General features: G+C 42.2%; 1 long non-coding RNA gene across 1 annotated transcript in view; it reads left to right on the top strand.

The window, feature by feature from the left end:
• Positions 1-4,133: 4,133 nt before the first annotated feature.
• LOC138657886 (uncharacterized) overlaps positions 4,134-21,314 on the top strand; it is a 126,672-nt gene continuing 109,491 nt past the window's right edge. Inside the window, exon 1 of the long non-coding RNA XR_011317240.1 lies at positions 4,134-4,208. This is a non-coding gene — a long non-coding RNA (uncharacterized lncRNA). The remainder of the gene's footprint in view (positions 4,209-21,314) is intronic.

Consider the following 21,314-nt stretch of genomic DNA (forward strand, 5'->3'; position numbering starts at 1 on the left):
AGACAGGTCACCAGAAAGATCCAAGAGCGAACTGAACCAATGCAGGAACATTGACAGCTGGCATGGAGTAATGATCTGAGTGGAGTTAAATAGAGCAGCCAACCAAAGGATAAACCACGTCACCTGTGTAAGGAACCTCAGAAGCAGCAGCTTCACTCACAGCCACCAGAGGGAGTCCATGGACAGAACTCGCCGAAGTACCATTCACGACCACAGGAGGGAGTTCGACAACAGAATTCACAACAGGGAAGGTGGTTGTTTGCCAAAATCTCGCAATACATGACCTCTTCTATCCTCTCTTCAATATGGTGCAGTCATGCTATCCTTTTTGCAGAAACGCACACCCAAAGTATGATGTTTCCCCACCATGCTTTACCGTTGGGACAGTCTTCTTGGGGTTGTACTCATTCTTCTTCCTCCAAACACGGTGAGTGGAGTTGATACCAATAAGTTCTATTTTGGTCTCATCTGACCACATGACCTTCTCCCATGCATACTCTGTATCATCTGGGAGGTCATTAGCAAACTTCAAACAGGTCTGAACATGTGCTGTTTTGAGCAGGGAGACTTTGCATGCCCTGAAGGGTTTTATTCCATGACAGTGTAGTGTGTTACTAATGGTATTGTTCAAGACTGTGGTCCCAGCTGCCTTCAGGTCATTGACCGGGTCCTCCTGTGTAGTTCTGGGCTGATTCCTGACCTTTCTCTGAATCATCCTTACCCATAGAAGCGAGATGTTACATTGAGTCCCAGACCAAGTAAGATTGACAGTCATCTTGTGTTTCTTCCATTTTCTAACAATTGCGCCAACAGTTGTTGTACTCTCACCAATGTGCTTGTCTATTGTACTGTAGCCCATCCTACCCTTGTGCAAGTCTACAATTTTGTCCCTAGTGTCCTTAGACAGCTCTTTGGTCTTGGCCATAGTGGAGAGCTTGGAGTGGAGTGTGATTGTTTGAGATTGTGGACAGGTGTCTTTTATACAGGTAACAAGTTCAAACAGGTGCACTTAATACAGGTTATGAGTGCAGAGTAGGAGGCTTCTTAAAGAAAAACTAGCAGGTCTGTGAGAGCCAGAATTCTTGCTGCTTTGTAGATGATCAAATACTTATTTCATGCAATAAAATGCTATTTAATTATTTGAAAATCATACAATGTGATTTTCTGGTTTTTATTTTTAGATTCTGGCTTTCACAGTTGAAGTGTACCTACCACAAAAATGACAGACCTCTCCACTCTTTGTAGTTGGGAAAACTTGCACAATTGGCAGTGTTTCATATACTTTTTTTTCCCACACTGCGTATTATTAATCTTACTTTCTTATTATGAATTAAAAACATATTCAATGAATTTCAGTTTTGACTAAATTTTGGGAATTTTTTTTTTGTTCAGTGAGATATTGATTAAAATATTATTTTTGAAAGTGGGTGTACTATTTTGCACAGTCACACGTCTGGACCCTGAGAGCGTCATAGGCTACGTTGTGAGGTGAAATTTTAACCCCGTGCTTTCCAATTCACCAAACTATTTTGCCCCTATCTACATAATGGGGAAAAAAGTGAAAGGAAAAGTGTTGGAGGCGTCGCAGCTACAGCCACAAAATTTTGCAGTCACACGTCTGGACCCTGAGAGCATCATAGGCTATGTTGTGAGGTGAAATTTTAACCCCACGCTTTCCAATTCACCAAATAATTTTGCCCCTATCTACATAATGGGGAAAAGTGAAAGGAAAAGTTTTGGAGGCAAATTGACAGCTGCCAGATGTGAACAAGGGGGACTTAAAGAATGAGAGCGATGGCACCAAAGAGTATATACCGTACAGTTGCTAAGGTGGGGCCCCGACATGGGATACTCACCACACATGGGGATATGAACACACACAAAATGCGCCACACACTACCACGTGCTTGAACACATATACCACCCTCAGCACACATTTCACCACACATACACCAACCTCGGCACATAAAAGTCGAAACACAAAAGTCGCCGCTCAAAAATCGCCACGCGCAAAACTCGCCACATGCAAAAACTAGGCTCACGCAAAACTCGCCACAAGTGCAAAACTCACCTCATGGAAAACTCGCCACACGCAAAACTTGCACACGCGGAAAAATTGCCACATGTACAAAAGTTGCAGCACATGCAAAAGTTGCCTCACACACAACTTGCACATACTCAAAAGGCACCACACATAAAACTCGCCATGCGCAAAACTCGCCATGCGCAAAACTTGCTGCACACAACTTGCTACACTAACCTGTCACATGCAACTCGACACACAAAAAGTTGCTACATGCATGTGGCCACACAAAACTCATCTCACAAAAGTCGCTACAAGCATGTCGCCACACGCAACTCAACACACACAATTTGACAAACGAAACTCGCCCTAAAACACACACAAGTCTGGTATTATCCTTCAAAAATAAAAATTAGATTAATAAGCAGACAAACTACAAGAGCAACAAATGTACCATATAGGAAATACGGCAGCTGTCAGTCACATGACCTGTCTATTATGTGTATGTGTGAGCTAATATATACTGCCAGGGGGAGGGCTTCCTGTTGGCTGGGGATTTATCAGGCTGCCAATTTAGCTTACAAATACTGAGGTAAAAATACTGAGCAAATAATGTGTGAACGAGGTCTAATACAGGAGGAGATGACACACAGGTATATACTATATACAGGGGAGATGACACACAGATATATACTATATACAGGAGAGATGACACACAGGTATATACTATATAGAGATGACATACAGGTACATACTATATACAGGAGGAGATGACACACAGGTATATACTATATACAGGAGCAGATGACCTACAGGTATATACTATATACAGGAGGAGATGACATATAGGTATATGCTATATATAGAAGATGACATACAGGTATATACTATATACAGGAGGAGATGACACACAGATATATACTATATACAGGGGAGATGACACACAGGTATTATACTATATACAGGAGGAGATGACATACAGGTATATACTATATATAGAAGGAGATGACATACAGGTATATACTATATATAGGAGGAGATGACATACAGGTATATACTATATACAGGGGAGATGACACACAGCAGGTATATTATATATACAGGGGAGATGACATACAGGTATATACTATATACAGGAGATGACATACAGGTGTATACTATATATAAGGGAGATGACAAACATGTATATACTGAGGTGAAAATGAAAAGGTGTCAGTGCAAAATGAGAGGAGTGAGGGAAAATAGTGGAGTGATCGGAAAATGACAGATGTGGCGTCGAAAGAGGAGTGAGGGAAAATAGTGGAGTGATCGGAAAATGACAGATGTGAGGTCGAAATGACAAGTGTTAGGGGGGAATGAGAGGAGTGAGGGAGAAAATGAGAGGTGTAAGGGAGAAAATGAGAGAGATATGAGGGGGAAAATGAACGATGTGATTGGGAAAATGAGAGGCGTGATGGGAAAATAAGAGAAGTGAGGTGCTATAACTAACCACAGATATTTACTATGCCCAGGCAACGCCGGGCTCTTCAGCTAGTAGAGTATATATAAATAAAAAGCTCTCCAGAACACAGTCTTAATGTTGTGGGTGCAAAACTATCACAACCATCCATTCAAAAGACTCCAAATGTATAAAAAAAATAGAATGGAAGTAGGATTCCAAAAGAAATAAGTGAAAAAAGTGACTTCAGTCACCCAGACACATGAAACATTTCATATAGAAAATGACTTTTGTATTATACAAAACATTCTTCTGTACAAAGCAAATTTACCATTAGCGCTATGACATCCTAGTGAGTATTTTCAATTTTATATTCAAACAATGTATACTTAATTTACACTTTAGGTATATCAGTATAATATATTAATGAAACAGCTCAGCGGCTCCATGGAGTGAAGAGAAAATAAAAAAGACAAACGATTAAATGTTGATATATTAGGTGTAATGAACAACTCCTAAGCAGCACACATAGGACATGATGACACTGAACATATATTAGACTAAATGGGGACGTCATATTTACATAAGCGCTCCCTGAGGCATTTTAGCTAAATTTGGAAGAGACAAAACAAACACTCTTGTCAGAGATATTTCTTTCCTGTCGACAGATATAGCTTCAGAGCCCAGTACTTTTCTTCCCCAGATGAAGCTGCACAGAGAGGTGTTTTTTAGTTAGTTCCGTATTAGGTGAGTTATACATTATTTAGCTCATTAATGAAAATGCAATGTTTAAATAAAAGTGTAGATAAGTATTACGTTTTTAAGAGAATCCACCTTTTATTATCATTTATTTTTAGATCCAAACTTCAGTGATGATTAATGTCTTAACATATAATTATGGCTGCTATAGTTCATTATAGTGTATAAAGTCAGTGATCTCCTATGTCACCCCTAGTGGTGGTGGTGGTGGTGGAAATTCACTTTAAAGTATAGTCTATATTTATTTAGGCAATATTTCATACATTTTGCCCTATAATATAAAACATGTGAAACATATCAAGGTGTGCTACTTGACTTTACCTAAGGACAGGGCTTAGGATCACTGCAACATGTCTCAACAGTGTGATTGAGTTCAAAGAGAACTTGTCATCAGGGCTATGCATATTCAAATAAAAGTGTGTCTACTCATTTTATACATTTATTTAGTGAAGAAATCTGCAGCCTGGTTGTTCTAAAATCGTCACCTTTATCCTCTTCTTTATTTAAATTGTACGCCTATGTTGTCCAACAACGATCGGCGCTTGCGCGGATTGATCTAACAGTTTTCAGGAAAATGGCGTCAGTGCCGATGCAGGCACATATTATCATCTCGGCTCAATGGTGATATGAGATCTCAATCTGCACATGGCCTCATTTTACTGAAGATTACTGGAGGTCAATCTGCACATGCGCCACTACAGGCACCATTTAACCCAAGATCTCAATCTGTCCTTGGCTAGGATGGTGCAGGTGCGAAACTTAAATAAGGAAGAGGATAAAGACCAGAGGCAGCTGAGGGGCTGTGACAGAGTCAGAGACAATACCCATAGTCCTGCCCCATAGTCCAGCCCTGATGCATGGAGACCAATGCAATCAGGCTGCGGGCATCTTCACTAAATGTTTGTATTAAATTAGTATAATAGTGCCATCATGGGCATACATTTAGTTTAATATGCATAATCCTGATGACAATTTATTTTTAAGGAATTGCTCACAAGGGATTCACAATGAATTTTTCATCCAGAATTTTGACAGCAAGTCCACTATATTTTGAATTGCTGCAAAGAAAACTTATAGGTTTAATTAACTAGTATAGACTAGTACTAATTGACTAGTACTACATGTGTTCACCATGGATTTCACCTTTTGCAATGCAAAGGATGAAGTTGGCAGTATGAATGCAGCACTTGTGTAAATGGCGGCACATGTGCATCATGTTCAGTCAGGTTTATTAGTTCCATAAAGCTGCTCAAGTTTAAGCAAACCAAAAGATGGCAGTCTGTGGAACAAATTGAAAACAAACAGAAAACAAACATATAGCACTGTGGGTCCACCCGCTGAGGTCAGTGTCCTAGTGTGGCACCCCTGAGGGTCCAGTCACCACAGAGGTACTGAATCTCAGCCAGAGGTGTGGTACTCCGCTCTCGGGTAAGGCTACTTTCACACGTCAGGTTTTTGCTATCAGGTACAATCCGGCAAGTTTTGAAAAAAACGGATCCGTTTTTTTTACCGCCAGATCCGTTTTTTTCTTTCATAGAGTTGTACTAGTGCCGGATTGTGCCTGATGGCCTCAAGTTTCATTCGTTTTCTGCTGGATCTATCAAAAAAGCTGTTTCTGGCAGACGGAGATAATGTAAAGAGGAATGTTTTTTTCTGTCTGGCGAAAAAGCGCTCAGCGATGGTTCCAGCGATAAACGGATGAAACTGAGATGTGAAATGATGAATCCGGCCGCGGAATCCGTTTTTTCATGCATTCTCCATAGAAATCATGCACATTTTCCGTTCTGGGGTCTCTCTCTCTCTCTATGTAGTGCATTTGACAGATGGCAGTAGAATGGTGTTTTTCCTATCTAATATATAATTGCCTAGAATACTACTTCCTGCAATTTGTGCCAACTTCCGTGGCTTTGTCCGGAGCTAATGTCCGGAGCTAATGTCTGGAGCTAATGTCCGGAGCTAATGTCCGGAGCTAATGTCCGGAGCTAATGTCTGGAGCTAATGTCCGGAGCTAATGTCCGGAGATAAGTGACGTCAACAGTGTCCAGTGTTTGATTGGTTGCCGCCTGCTGCGAGCGACCAATCAGAAATGTGCCGTACTGTGACATACTCCGCCCGCCATTTTGGTGTGATTTTTGAATTTTTACCTCACAGCAAGTTTCTACTGCGTGGAGGCGGGCCCAGTGACGTTGCTCTGCAAGCTCCTGCCGAATTTCAAGTATATATGGATTCTAGACTCCCGATTCTTTAGAATCGGGCTGCCATCTAGTCAATCATAATTTATACTTTTTTGGAACCATATGACAACACATAGAGTGATTATAGTTTTGAGATACAAAATTAAAATGACACAATTTGCACTGTATGAGCACTATGCATATTAACTATTCAAGTACATGAGTCCTTATTGCATAGTGTGCCATCCTTAAGAAAACACTGCACTAAATCAGTTTATTTCATATAATTGAATAGCAGTTCAAAGAATCAGCAAACATTTCATATTATATTACACTACAATGCACAAAAAAAGAACAAGTCACATACACCGTATATTAAATTCTTGTCATATTAGGAAAGTCACCTCACTTATACAAATAAAAGAGGGACATCTGTTAAAAAAGAACCTTTAGTAATAGAGATAAACAGATGAATATGAGGAGGATTGAGTTAGCGTCAAATATCCTGAAATTCAAGGTTTCACAAGAATTTGAAAATATTGAGATTCGATTGCCAGTCTTTAAAAAATAAAATAAAACCATCTCTCACACTGTTGAAGCAACAGAAAGCAGACAAGCATAATTTTGCACTGCTACACGGCCAGGCTCGTATTTAACTCTAGGTCCACACATTTATATAGGGGACATAGCCCAGGCATATACTGTTTTAAATGAATTTAATATTTAATTTTTAATATGCACATAAGAGTATTTCTGTGCACTCTTGGCGTGGCCTATGCCTTGGTGCACCGTTAGTCTTTCCAATTTGCATATTGAAGCCATTCCCTTTTCCTTTGGTAAGAGAAATTGCTGTCTAAAATAACTTTGCATTTCTGCACTTGTGCCCTAACACTAGAGGAGCACAGTACCGCTCCGAGTGTCAGTGTGAACGTGCACACAATGTGACTGTGTTCTGATGCCTTGTTGCTGCCTGTTTTTGCCTGTGGATTCAATTATTATGAAGGGAGTAGAGGTGAGCAGACAGCACATCACAGCGCCATACCCGCCTCCTCACTAAAGACACCCGCTCACTACTCCCTTGTGGGTGGCAGCCACAGACAGGCCGGATCCATGCATTAGAACGCGCCCCAGTCACATTGTGTGCACTTGGAGCGTGCTGCTGTGGTCCTCCAGTGTGGGTGCACAAGCGCAGACAGGTGAACTGATGTTATACTGTGCTCGCTATTACCAATGGATCACTAGTAATCAAGACAAACAAGTTTTCCTCATATAAAGAATGTGCAGCACCTATAAACCCTTGGTTACAGAATACTAGTAAGCTGTATGTATGTCCCAAATCTCCTATACAAGTTTAAAAAATTGAAGTCTCTGGACTTCATCCAACGCCTCCTCTGTTCTTAGAATTGCTGTACTCCTTCCCTGTTTTATGTGGATGACGCGTCCTATGTCATCCCCACAGTGTCCCCCATCTCGCTCCTTCACAGTTTCACTTCTCTTTGACTTGCCGAAGGCAGAGCAAAGTTCAGTAGTGCGCATGCGCCAGCTTTACCATTGTGTCATCAGTGCTCTTTTGCCTTTCTTGGCTCATTCACACTATAATACTTTGCGCTGCCCTCAGGATGGCAGGGAGAAGTGCACCTGCTTAGGAGCACAATTGGGGAACACCATGATGATGACGTAGGGCGCACCATTCACATGAAGCAAGGAAGGAGGACGACAATTGTAAGAAGAGCTTAGGGGCAGGATCAAGCCCAGAGATGCCCATCAGATCAGACCGCGCCATCTGTCAGTATAATAAAAGTTCTTTTTGTGCCCTGCATAAGTGAATAGGGACATGCATACAGTGTAACTGAATGCTGTACCAGAGGGCTGAAAGACGTTGGCCGTACTTTATATAGGGAAAGCCTTGTGAGAGGTTCCCTTAAATTTTCAAATGGCTTTGCCCATGCACAGAAGTGTCTTTATTTACATACTAATTAAATGTTGCTTTTTTCAGCAAATATTACCCTAAACTGTATTTTCTTTGTATTATTTCAGTAGGTGCCACGTCTTTTATATAAATCTGTATGCAGTCTAATTGTCATTATGACTTGACAGACTTCCTTTCAGAAAGCTTAAAATTATTTTTACTCAGCGAATGAACATTTTGCTTGGACATCCGGTGATTGCCAACCTTTTTAGATAGATCAGTAATCAGTTTCCCTTTATCGGCTGTAGTGTTAAGGAAGTGGTCTGGTCTAAAACTTGAAATATAGAGTGACTACAGACTTGTGAATCTTCAAATCATGCACTGCTTGCTAAGAGGATTCGCCAGTGTCAGCGTCAAGAGCGGCAGTCATGTGACTCTGCAAGTATGTGATTTGCATACTTCCAGCCATATTGCATACTTACTGTCACATGACAACCGTTCCCGGTGCTGACACCAGAAAATCCTCACAATTCTGAAGTCACATAGAGTGACTGTAGATTTGTAGTGTTAAACCATATAAGCCCTTTAATGCTCCTTAACCCCTTAAGCCCCGAGGGTGGTTTGCACGTTAATGACCGGGCCAATTTTTACAATTCTGACCACTGTCCCTTTATGAGGTTATAACTCTGGAACGCTTCAACGGATCCCAATGATTCTGACATTATTTTCTCGGGACATATTGTACTTCATGATAGTGGTAAAAATTCTTTAATAGTACCTGCGTTTGTTTGTGAAAAAAACGGAAATTTGGCGAAAATTATGAAAATTTTGCAATTTTCCAACTTTGAATTTTTATGCAATTAAATCACAGAGATATGTCACACAAAATACTTAATAAATAACATTTCCCACATGTTTACTTTACATCAGCACAATTTTGGAACCAAATTTTTTTCTTGTTAGGGAGTTATAAGTGTTAAAAGTTGACCAGCAATTTCTCATTTTTACAACACCATTTTTTTTTTAGAGACCACATCTCATTTGAAGTCATTTTGAGGGGTCTATATGATAGAAAATACCCACGTGTGACACCATTCTAAAAACTGCACCCCTCAAGGTGCTCAAAACCATATTCAAGAAGTTTATTAACCCTTCTGGTGCTTCACAGGAATTTTTGGAATGTTTAAATAAAAATGAACATTCAACTTTTTTTCACAAAAAATTTAATTCAGCTCCAATTTGTTTTATTTTACCAAGGGTAACAGGAGAAAATGGACCCCAAAAGTTGTTGTACAATTTGTCCTGAGTACACCGATACCCCATATGTGGGGGTAAACCACTGTTTGGGCGCATGACAGAGCTCGGATGCGAAGGAGCGCCATTTGACTTTTCTATGCAAAATTGACTGGAATCGAGATGGGACACCATGTTGCGTTTGGAGAGCCCCTGATGTGCCTAAACATTGAAACCCCCCACAAGTGCTTCACAGAAGTTTATAATGCAGAACCGTAAAAATAAAAAATCATATTTTTTCACAAAAATTATTTTTTCGCCCCCAATTTTTTATTTTCCCAAGGGTAAGAGAAGAAATTGGACCCCAAAAGTTGTTGTACAATTTGTCCTGAGTACGCTGATACCCCATATGTGGGGGTAAACCACTGTTTGGGCGAATGGGAGAGCTCGGAAGGGAAGGAGCGCCGTTTGACTTTTCAATGCAAAATTGACAGGAATTGAGATGGGACACCATGTTGCGTTTGGAGAGCCCCTGATGTGCCTAAACATTGAAACCCCCCACAAGTGACACCATTTTGGAAAGTAGACCTCCTAAGGAACGTATCTAGAGGTGTGGTGAGCACTTTGACCCACCAAGTGCTTCACAGAAGTTTATAATGCAGAACCGTAAAAATAAAAAATCATATTTTTTCACAAAAATTATTTTTTCGCCCCCAATGTTTTATTTTCCCAAGGGTAAGAGAAGAAATTGGACCCCAAAAGTTGTTGTACAATTTGTCCTGAGTACGCTGATACCCCATATGTGGGGGTAAACCACTGTTTGGGCGAATGGGAGAGCTCGGAAGGGAAGGAGCGCCATTTGACTTTTCAATGCAAAATTGACAGGAATTGAGATGGGACACCGTGTTGCGTTTGGAGAGCCACTGATGTGCCTAAACATTGAAACCACCCACAAGTGACACCATTTTGGAAAGTAGACCCCCTAAGGAACTTATCTAGAGGTGTGGTGAGCACTTTGACCCACCAAGTGGTTCACAGAAGTTTATAATGCAGAACAGTAAAAATAAAAAATCATATTTTTTCACAAAAATTATCTTTTTGCCCCCAATTTTTTTATTTTCCCAAGGGTAAGAGAAGAAATTGGACCCAAAAAGCTGTTGTACAATTTGTCCTGAGTACGCTGATACCCCATATGTGGGGGTTAACCACTGTTTGGGCGCATGGGAGAGCTCAGAAGGGAAGGAGCGCTGTTTGACTTTTTAATTTATCTAGATGTGTTTTAAGCGCTTTGACCCACCAAGGGCTTCACAGAAGTTTATAATGCAGAGCCGTAAAAATAAAACAAAAATTTTTTCCCACAAAAGTTAATTTTAGCCCCCAGTTTTGTATTTTCCCGAGGGTAAGAAGAGAAATTCGACCCCAAAAGTTGTTGTCCAATTTGTCCTGAGTGTGCTGATACCCCATATGTGGGGGAAAACCACTGTTTGGCCGCATGGGAGGGCTCGGAAGGGAAGGAGCGCCATTTGGAATGCAGACTTAGATGGAATGGTCTGCAGGTGTCACATTGCGTTTGCAGAGCCCCTAATGTACCTAAACAGTAGAAACCCCCCACAAGTGACACCATTTTGGAAAGTAGACCCCCTAAGGAACTCATCTAGATGTGTTGTGAGAGCTTTGAACCCCCAAGTGTTTCACTACAGTTTGTAACGCAGAGCCGTGAAAAAAAAAAAATTCCCCCCAAAATTATTTTTTAGCCCCCAGTTTTGTATTTTCCCGAGGGTAAGAAGATAAATTCGACCCCAAAAGTTGTTGTCCAATTTGTCCTGAGTGCGCTGATACCCCATATATGGGGGGAACCACTGTTTGGCCGCATGGGAGGGCTCGGAAGGGAAGGAGCGCCATTTGGAATGCAGACTTAGATGGAATGGTCTGCAGGTGTCACATTGCGTTTGCAGAGCCCCTAATGTACCTAAACAGTAGAAACCCCCCACAAGTGACCCTATATTGGAAACTAGACCCCCCAGGGAACTCATCTAGATGTGTTGTGAGAACTTTGAACCCCCAAGTGTTTCACTACAGTTTATAACGCAGAGCCTTGAAAATAAAAAAAAAAATTTTCCCACAAAAAATATTTTTTAGCCCCCAGTTTTGTATTTTCCCAAGGGTAACAGGAGAAATTGGACCTCAAAAGTTGTTGTCCTATTTGTCCTGCATACGCTGATACCCCATATGTTGGGGTAAACCCGTTTGGGCACACGGGAGAGCTCGGAAGGGAAGGAGCACTGTTTTACTTTTTCAACGCAGAATTGGCTGGAATTGAGATCGGACGCCATGTCACGTTTGGAGAGCCCCTGATGTGCCTAAACAGTGGAAACCCCTCAATTATAACTGAAACCCTAATCCAAACACACCCCTAACCCTAATCCCAACAGTAACCCTAACCACACCTCTAACCCTGACACACCCCTAACCCTAATCCCAACCCTATTCCCACCTGTAAATGTAATCTAAACCTTAACCGTAACTTTAGCCCCAACCCTAACCCTAACTTTAGCCCCAACCCTAACTGTGGCCCCAACCCTAACCCTAACCCTAGCCCTAACCCTAACCCTAGCCCTAACCCTAACCCTAGCCCTAACCCTAGCCCTAACCCTAGCCCTAACCCTAACCCTAGCCCTAACCCTAACCCTAGCCCTAACCCTAGCCCTAACCCTAACCCTAACCCTAGCCCTAACCCTAACCCTAGCCCTAACCCTAACCCTAGCCCTAGCCCTAACCCTAGCCCTAACCCTAATGGGAAAATAAAAATAAATACATTTTTTTTATTTTTCCCTTACTAAGGGGGTGATGAAGGGGGGTTTGATTTACTTTTATAGCTGTTTTTTTAGCGGATTTTTATGATTGGCAGCCGTCACACACTGAAAGACGCTTTTTATTGCAAAAAATATTTTTTGCGTTACCACATTTTGAGAGCTATAATTTTTCCATATTTTGGTCCACAGGGTCATGTGAGGTCTTGTTTTTTGTGGGACGAGTTGACATTTTTTTTGGTAACATTTTCGGGCACGTGACATTTTTAGATCGCTTTTTATTACGATTTTTGTGAGGCAGAACGACCAAAAACCAGCTATTCATGAATTTCTTTAGGGGGAGGCATTTATACCGTTCCATTTTGGTAAAATTGATAAAGCAGTTTTATTCTTCGGGTCAGTACGATTACAGCGATACCTCATTTATATTATTTTTTTATGTTTTGGCGCTTTTATACGATAAAAACTATTTTATATAAAAAATAATTATTTTTGCATCGCTTTATTCTCAGGACTATAACTTTTTATTTTTTCGCTGATGATGCTGTATGGTGGCTCGTTTTTTGCGGGACAAGATGACGCTTTCAGCGGTTCCATGGTTAATTATATCTGTCTTTTTGATCGCGTGTTATTCCACTTTTTGTTCGGCGGTATGATAATAAAGCGTTGTTTTTTGCCTCATTTTTTTTTTCTTACGGTGTTTACTGAAGGGGTTAACTAGTGGCCCAGTTTTATATTTCGGGTTGTTACGGATGCGGCGATACTAAATATGTGTACTTTTATTGTTTTTTTTTATTATTTAGATAAAGAAATGTATTTATGGGAATAATATATATATATTTTTTTTCATTATTTAGGAATATTTTTTTTTATTTTTTTTTACACATTTGGAAAAATTTTTTTTTACTTTTTTACTTTGTCCCAGGGGGGAACATCACAGATCGATGATCTGGCAGTTTGCACAGCACTCTGTCAGATCACCGATCTGACATGCAGCACTGCAGGCTTCACAGTGCCTGCTCTGAGCAGGCTCTGTGAAGCCACCTCCCTCCCTGCAGGACCCGGATGCCGCGGCCATCTTGGATCCGGGTCCAGCAAGGAGGAAGGAGGTAGGAGACCCTCGCAGCAACGCGATCACATGTGAACACAATCCTCATTTTGTCCTGAATCAACATTTTTGATTCTTTTTGGTCATTTTTTCCGACATGTTTCAGCCATTAGTTTTTGTTTATTTTTTTTAACAAACCAGTAATTGGCTTCCAAACCACCAATAAGTTGGACCGGTCACATCTTGAAGCTGTTTCATGTCTTAGGAAACCTGAAGTAGTTAAAAATAAATCTCAAAGGATTGAAAGTGTGAACAGCGAGTCGTCTTTACTTTGAAGTGAACGAGTTCATTTTTTGGCATACAGTTAGCACTTTTCAAGTGGAATACGGAGCAGATCTGCCTGAAAATGACGCTGTGTGCACACACCCTTAGTCTGGCTGATCAGTAGGGGGCGTGACCACGTAAAGTGCCTTGGGCAGCATGAATGCCAAATACGGCCTTCCCATAATGACCTGTAGCTATGACATCCTATGGATTCTCATAACTTGAACAGTGGCAGTCAGCATCCGAGTCATCAGAAATCAGCCGTTCCCAGTGAAGCATAAGTTTGTACTGCAGAGTCATTTTCCATCTCCAGAGTCACTGGGTAAGTTACATAGTTACATAGTTACATACCGTATTTTTCAGACTATAAGATGCACCGGACAATAAGACGCACCCCAAATTTGGGGTGAAAATTGCAGAAAAAAAGATTTTTTATAAGATGGGGGTCCGTCTTATTGTCCGAATTTACAGTATCTTACCTGAGGGCTGGCGGTGGCAGAGCAGGGTCACAGGAGGCAAGGTGTCGGCAGAGGTGGGGTGATGCTGGGATGAGGAGGTGCTGGGATGAGGAGGTGCTGGGATGAGGAGGTGCTGGGATGAGGAGGTGCTGGGATGAGGAGGTGCTGGGATGAGGAGGTGCAGTGAGAGGTATGGCGTGAGAGGGGTCCCAGGCTTACCGTGCAGGCAATGCAGGCTTACCGTGGTGGCAGAGGTGCGGTGGCAGAGGTGCGGTGGCAGAGGTGCGGTGGCAGAGGTGCAGCGGCAGAGGAGGCGCAGTAAGCGGGGTCCCTTTCCCCGGTATGGTGATGCAGCAGCCCGGTAAGCAGCAGAGCCGGGTGAATCCTGTTGTTATCGGTGGGCGCGGCCATCTTCCTGAGGCCGCGCGTGTGCAGATGAAGCGCTCTGCTTCCCGGGGCTTCAGGAAAATGGCCGCGGGAGGCCGCGAATACGCAGATGGAGATCGCGGCGGCCATTTTCCTGAAGCCCCGGGAAGCAGAGCGCTCCATCTGCGCACGCGCGGCCTCAGGAAAATGGCCGCCACCACCGATAACAACAGGATTCACCCGGCTCTGCTGCATACCGGGCTGCTGCACCACCTCACCAGAGAAAGGGACCCCGCTTACTGCGCCTCCTCTGCCGCCACACCTCTGCCGCCGCACCTCTGCCGCTGCACCTCTGCAATCGCACCTCTGCCGCCACGGTAAGCCTGCATTGCGACTATTAGACGCACCCCCCATTTTCCCCCCTTTTTTGGGGGGAAAAAGTGCGTCTTGTAGTCCGAAAAATACGGTAGTTATTAAGGTTGAAGGAAGACTATAAGTCCATCTAGTTCAACCCATAGCCTAACCTAACATGCGCTAACATGTTGATCCAGAGGAAGGCAAAAAAACCCCGTGTGGCAAAAAGTAAGGCTACGTTCACATTTGCGTTGTTGTGTGCTGCGTCGGTGACGCAACGCACAACGCACGCAAAATGCAGCAAAACGCTGCGTTTTGTGACGCATGCGTTCATTTTTAAAGCGCAAAAAAATGCAACAAGCAGCGTCCTCTGCGCCCTGACGCTTGCGCCCAAAAAACGCATGCGTCACAAAATGCAACACCACGCATGTCCATGCACCCCCCATGTTAAATATAGGGGCGCATGGCGCATGCGTCGCTGCGGTTGCGCCCGACGCACCGCAAATGTGAACGTAGCCGCTCCACCTTGGGGAAAAAAATTCCATCCCGACTCCACATACGGCAATCAGACTAGTTCCCTGGATCAACGCCCTATCAAGGAATCTAGTGTATATACCCTGTAACATTAGACTTTTCCAGAAATGTATCCAGTCCCCTCTTAAATTTAAGTAATGAATCACTCATTACAACATCATACGGCAGAGAGTTCCATAGTCTCACTGCTCTTACAGTAAAGAATCCACGTACGTTATTATGCTTAAACCTCTTTTCCTCCAGACGTAGAGGATGCCCCCTTGTCCCTGTTTCAGGTATATGATTAAAAAGATCATCAGAAAGGTCTTTGTACTGTCCCCTCATATATTTATACATTAAAATAATATCACCCCTTAGTCTTCATTTTTCCCAAACTAAATAGCCCCAAGTGTAATAACCTATTTTAGTATTGCAGAACCCCCAGTCCTCTAATAACCTTGGTCGCTCTTCTCTGCACCCGCTCCAGTTCAGCTATGTCTTTCTTATACACCGGAGACCAGAACTGTGCACAGTATTCTAAGTGTGGTCGAACTAGTGACTTGTATAGAGGTAAAATTATGTTCTCCTCATGAGCCTCAATGCCTCTTTTAATGCATCCCATTATTTTATTGGCCTTTGTAGCAGCTGCCTGACACTGGCCACTGAATATGAGTTTGTCATCCACCCATACACCCAGGTCTTTTTCATTGACGGTTTTGCCCAGAGTTTTAGAATTAAGCACATAGTTATACATCTTATTACTTCTAAGAAAAGGAGTACACCAGGAGCATATAGGTAATAGAAAATAGTAACAATACTTTATTAAACCACATATGTAAATACAAAAGTGTGACTAGTATCATCAAAATAGCATCAAAAAATACAACGTACAAGGATGATAAAAACATGAGTGGGTATCCCCCCAGTGCGTCCTGACTATGGGGCCAATGTAACAGTAAAATGTAAACGCATGTCACTGTAGGTTTAACTGTGTCAGGTATATACTACTTAGTCGACAACACCCAGTGGTATGACAATCCAAAAGTAAACCGGAGCAGCGCTTACCTATACAGGGTCCCAGAGCCAGGCGCACCAGGAGGGATCCACCAACAGAACCCCCGACGCGCGTTTCGCCCACGAGTTAGATAGCTTTACCTGACACAGTGATAATACAGTGATGATACTAGTCACACTTTTGTATTAACATATGTGGTTTAATAAAGTATTGTTACTATTTTCTATTACCTATATGCTCCTGGTGTACTCCTTTTCTTGTAATCTTTATGGAGTTGGTTCTTGCGTTTGGTGAGGGGTCTTTCTGCACTATTTAGTGCTTTGAATTCCCCTTGTATATCTATTATGTTGCCTGGTTTTGTTACCATATTATTACTTCTACCCAAGTGCATGACCTTACATTTATCCCCATTAAAGCTCATTTGCCATTTATCAGCCCAAGCTTCTAGTTTACATAAATCATCCTGTAATATAAAATTGTCCTTCCCTGTATTGATTACCCTGCAGAGCTTAGTGTCATCTGCAAATATTGAAATTCTACTCTGAATGCCCCCTACAAGGTCATTAATAAATATGTTAAAAAGAAGAGGGCCCAATACTGACCCCTGTGGTACCCCACTGCTAACCGCTACCCAGTCCGAGTGTGCTCCATTAATAACCACCCTTTGTTTCCTATCCCTGAGCCAGCTCTCAACCCACTTACATATATTTTCCCCTATCCCCATTATTCTCATTTTATGTATCAACCTTTTGTGTGGCACCATATCAAAAGCTTTTGAAAAGTCCATATACACTACATCCACTGGGTTCCCTTGGTCCAGTCCGGAACTTACCTCTTCATAGAAACTGATCAAATTAGTCTGACATGAACGGTCCCTAGTAAACCCGTGCTGATACTGGGTCATGAGGTTATTCCTCTTCAGATACTCCAGCATAGCATCCCTTAGAATGCCCTCCAGGATTTTACCCACAGTAGAGGTTAAGCTTACTGGCCTATAGTTTCCGAGTTCAGTTTTTGTCCCCTTTTTGAATATTGGCACCACATTTGCTATACGCCAGTCCTGTGGTACAGACCCTGTTATTATGGAGTCTTTAAAGATTAAAAATAATGGTCTATCAATGACTGTACTTAATTGCTGCAGTACTCGGGGGTGTATCCCATCCGGGCCCGGAGATTTGTCAATTTTAGTGATTTTTAGATGCCGCCGCACTTCCTGCTGGGTTAAGCAGGTGACATTTAATTGGGAATTTATATCACTAGTCATTTTGTCTGCCATGGAATTTTCTTTTGTAAATACTGATGAAAAAAAGTCATTTAGTATATTGGCTTTTTCCTCATCCTCATCCACCATTTCACCCAGACTATTTTTAAGGGGGCCAACACTATCATTTTTTAGTTTCTTACTATTTATTTAGTTAATTAATATTTTGGGATTATTTTTACTCTCTCTGGCAATGAGTCTCTCTGTCTCAATCTTTGCTCCCTTGATTTGCTTTTTACAGAATTTATTTAATTTTCTTTATTTATTTAATGCCTCATCACTACCGACTTCCTTTAATTCTCTAAATGCTTTATTTTTGTCACTTATTGCGCCCCTTACAGCTCTATTTAGCCATATTGGCTGCAGCAGTGCTACCCCTGTACTGGCACCCCCCTCATCTGCCAACTTAGCAAACTTATTGGGGTGTGCCAGTTCAGGACTAGCCTCCCTGGCACTCTTCCCTCTACCCTGCTTTCTAACTGTCACCCAGCTTGCTACTTCACCGTCCTGCAGCTCCATCCTACCATCTCCCCCCCCTCATCTATCCCATTGAGTGTCTGCTCAGTGAGCAGAAGACTCCTCTCCATATTGTCTATGGATCTCAGTGTTGCCAGCTGCACATTTAGATCCAGAATCTGGGTTTCCAAATGCACAACGTGCTCACATCTCGCACAGCAGTATGCACCCTCGACCGGCTGCTCAAGAACTGCATACATGTGGCAAGATGTGCACTGGAAGGCATTAACATTAGTGTAGCACATTTCCTAATGGGGATTGCACCAGAGAGAAAAGTTAAATTAAAAAAATAAAAAATAAATACAAAGTATTATTAAAAAACAGACAGCAATTCCTCCCTTGGAATCTCCCTGAATCCAAAGTCTCTGAATCACAAGTCACACTTACCGCCGTTCACACTTACGCTCAGGTCACACTCAGCTCGCTTACACTCGCTTGTCTTTCTCCTGTAGAGTGTAAGCTGTTATGATCAGCAGCATCCTCTCTCCTGTACAGTATAAGCTTTTGTTCAGCAAGGTCCTCTCTTTCTAGCCTGTAAAGTGTAAACTCTTAGGGTATGTTCACACGTTCAGGATTTCCATCCTTTTTTTTTCAGGACAGTTTTTTTTAAAAACTGCAGCTCTTGGCAGAAAACGCAGGTCCTTTTTTTGGTCCTTTTTTTGTCCTTTTTTGATGCGTTTTTTGATGCGTTTTTTGATGCGTTTTTTTTATCCTTTTTTAATGCAGTTTTCTATGCAGAGACTGTGTTTCCTAGGAAGCTTTTTAGGGCTAAAATGGCTGAAAATACCCTAACCCTACCCCTAACCCTACCCCTAACCCTACCCCTAACCCTACCCCTAACCCTAACCCTACCCCTAACCCTAACCCTACCCCTACCCCTAACCCTAACCCTACCCCTACCCCTATTCTAACCTTAGTGAAAAAAAAAAAAATTCTTAATTTTTTTATTGTCCCTACCAATGGGGGTGACAAAGTGGGGGGGGGTGTCATTTACTATTTTTTTATTTTGATCACTGAGATAGGTTATATCTCAGTGATCAAAATGCACTTTGGAGCGAATCTGCCGGCCGGCAGATTCGGCGGGCGCACTGCGCATGCGCCCGCCATTTTGCAAGATGGCGGCGCCCAGGGAGAAGACGGCCGGACGGACACCGGGACGCCGGGTAAGTATAAGGGGGGGAGATTAGGGCACGGGGGAACATCAGAGCACTGGGGGGGGGGCATCGGAGCACGGGGGGGGCATCGGAGCACGGGGGGGCGGGATCGGAGCACGGGGGGGCAGCCACACTCCGCCCACGCACTTCCGCCCGCTCCCCCGCACTTCCTGCTGCAGCGGTTCTGCACATCAAATCGCAGTAAAACCCGCAGATATATTTTTGATCTGCGGGTTTTACTGCGATTTTGACCTCACAATGGAGGTCTATGGGTGCAGAACCGCTGCGGTTCAGGAAAAAGAAGTGACATGCTCCTTCTTTTTTGCCGCAGCTATTCTGCGCGGCTTTTTAAACGAAATTACGGACCATGTGCACAGCAGTGACTGTTTTCCATAGGGTTACATTGTTATGTACCCTGCACGGCAATACCGCTGCGGTTCCGCAGTAAAAAATGCACTGTGTGAACATGGCCTTATGGTCAGCGAGGTTCTCTCTCTCTCTCCTCTCATTTCTGCAAGTGAAATTTTGGGTTAAAATTCGGCAAAATCGTCAAATTCAAATTTCAAAAGATTCACTGATTTCTTCTTAGTAATAATAAAATAGAGGTATATCTCTGTCTGCTCTCCTCTCTGGCTCCACATTTCCTTGTACCATGCTTCTGAGATTGGTTCTCTTTTGTTTGACTGTTTTCCTTATTTTTAGCATGTCTTAGAATTTAGTGGGATCCAAGGGGTAACATTTCTCCTTGCGGAGAGTGACATATCAAGCATGCCGATATGAGGAGACTTTTAAGCCACAATGCTCCTCTGGGAAATATGCAATTTGTCTCTTCAGAGAGGATGAGGACTAGAACTCTAGTGTCACCTAGAGGAAGTAGCAATCCTGAAATTCAATGCCTTTAACGAGCCTTTTTACATGATAAAAGCCAAAACCAGAATCTCAATTTGCAGACACTGTTTTTAGGGATGCTGTGTGTGAGATCTGGTTTGCCTGGGTGAGATCCTGGTCAGATGCCTCTCACCCAGCCAAAACCAGATGCACACGTTGCATTGACGAGGAGCAGCACCCCTAAACACAGAGTTCTAGTCCTCTTCCTCCCTGAAGAGACAGTTTGCATAGTGAAACAGAGACATGGTTTATAAACAGAAATTGTGTTATTTAATTTTAAAAACCATTACAGGTCCCCGTTTTGAGATCAAATGCATCTCTTTTATAATGCCTGTTTTCATACCATTCTTGATTGATTTTCCATTTTATTTAGGTGACAATTTATGGCTAATTTTACAGTCTAAAATATTTATAAAAATTAATTGGTAAATTTTAAAGAGTAACCGTCATTTTCAGTTTTATTTAATAAATCAACAGTATACATGAAAATAACAAACTTTGTAATATTGTCTTATCAGAGAAATCAGCTTCTTTCTCTGCCAGGGCTCCTCATTCATTCTCAAAATTCTCAAGTCACAGGTAAAATCTGCATTCAGTGAAGACTTTTTTTTACTTTACTGACTGATAGCAAAAAGCAGTTGTTACTGATAAAATTCTATATAGAAGGGACAGAAGAAGGGAAGGAGAAGAGAGAAGCTTTGTCTCTATCCTTCTCTTCTCTCCTGTCTACATAGAATCTTATCACTAGTAACTATCATCTCCTGTCTCAGTAATGTAACAATCTGTCTTCACTGAATACAGATTTTACCCATAAATTGAACATTTTGAAAATTACTAGAGAAAGAAGCAGACTTTTCTGCTAAGATATATTATTAATTTATTATGCTTTCCCTATTTAGCCCCATCATATTCTGCAGCACTCTATACACATTATCATCACTGTCCCCGATGGGGCTCACAATCTAGAATCCCTATTAGTATGTCTTTGGAGTGTGGGAGGAAACCGGAGAACCCAGAGAAAACCCACGCAAACACAGGGAGAGCATACACACTCCTTGCAGATGTTGTCCA

Source organism: Ranitomeya imitator, chromosome 1 (assembly GCF_032444005.1).
Source record: "Ranitomeya imitator isolate aRanImi1 chromosome 1, aRanImi1.pri, whole genome shotgun sequence".
In the NCBI taxonomy this organism is placed as follows: Eukaryota; Metazoa; Chordata; class Amphibia; order Anura; family Dendrobatidae; genus Ranitomeya; species Ranitomeya imitator.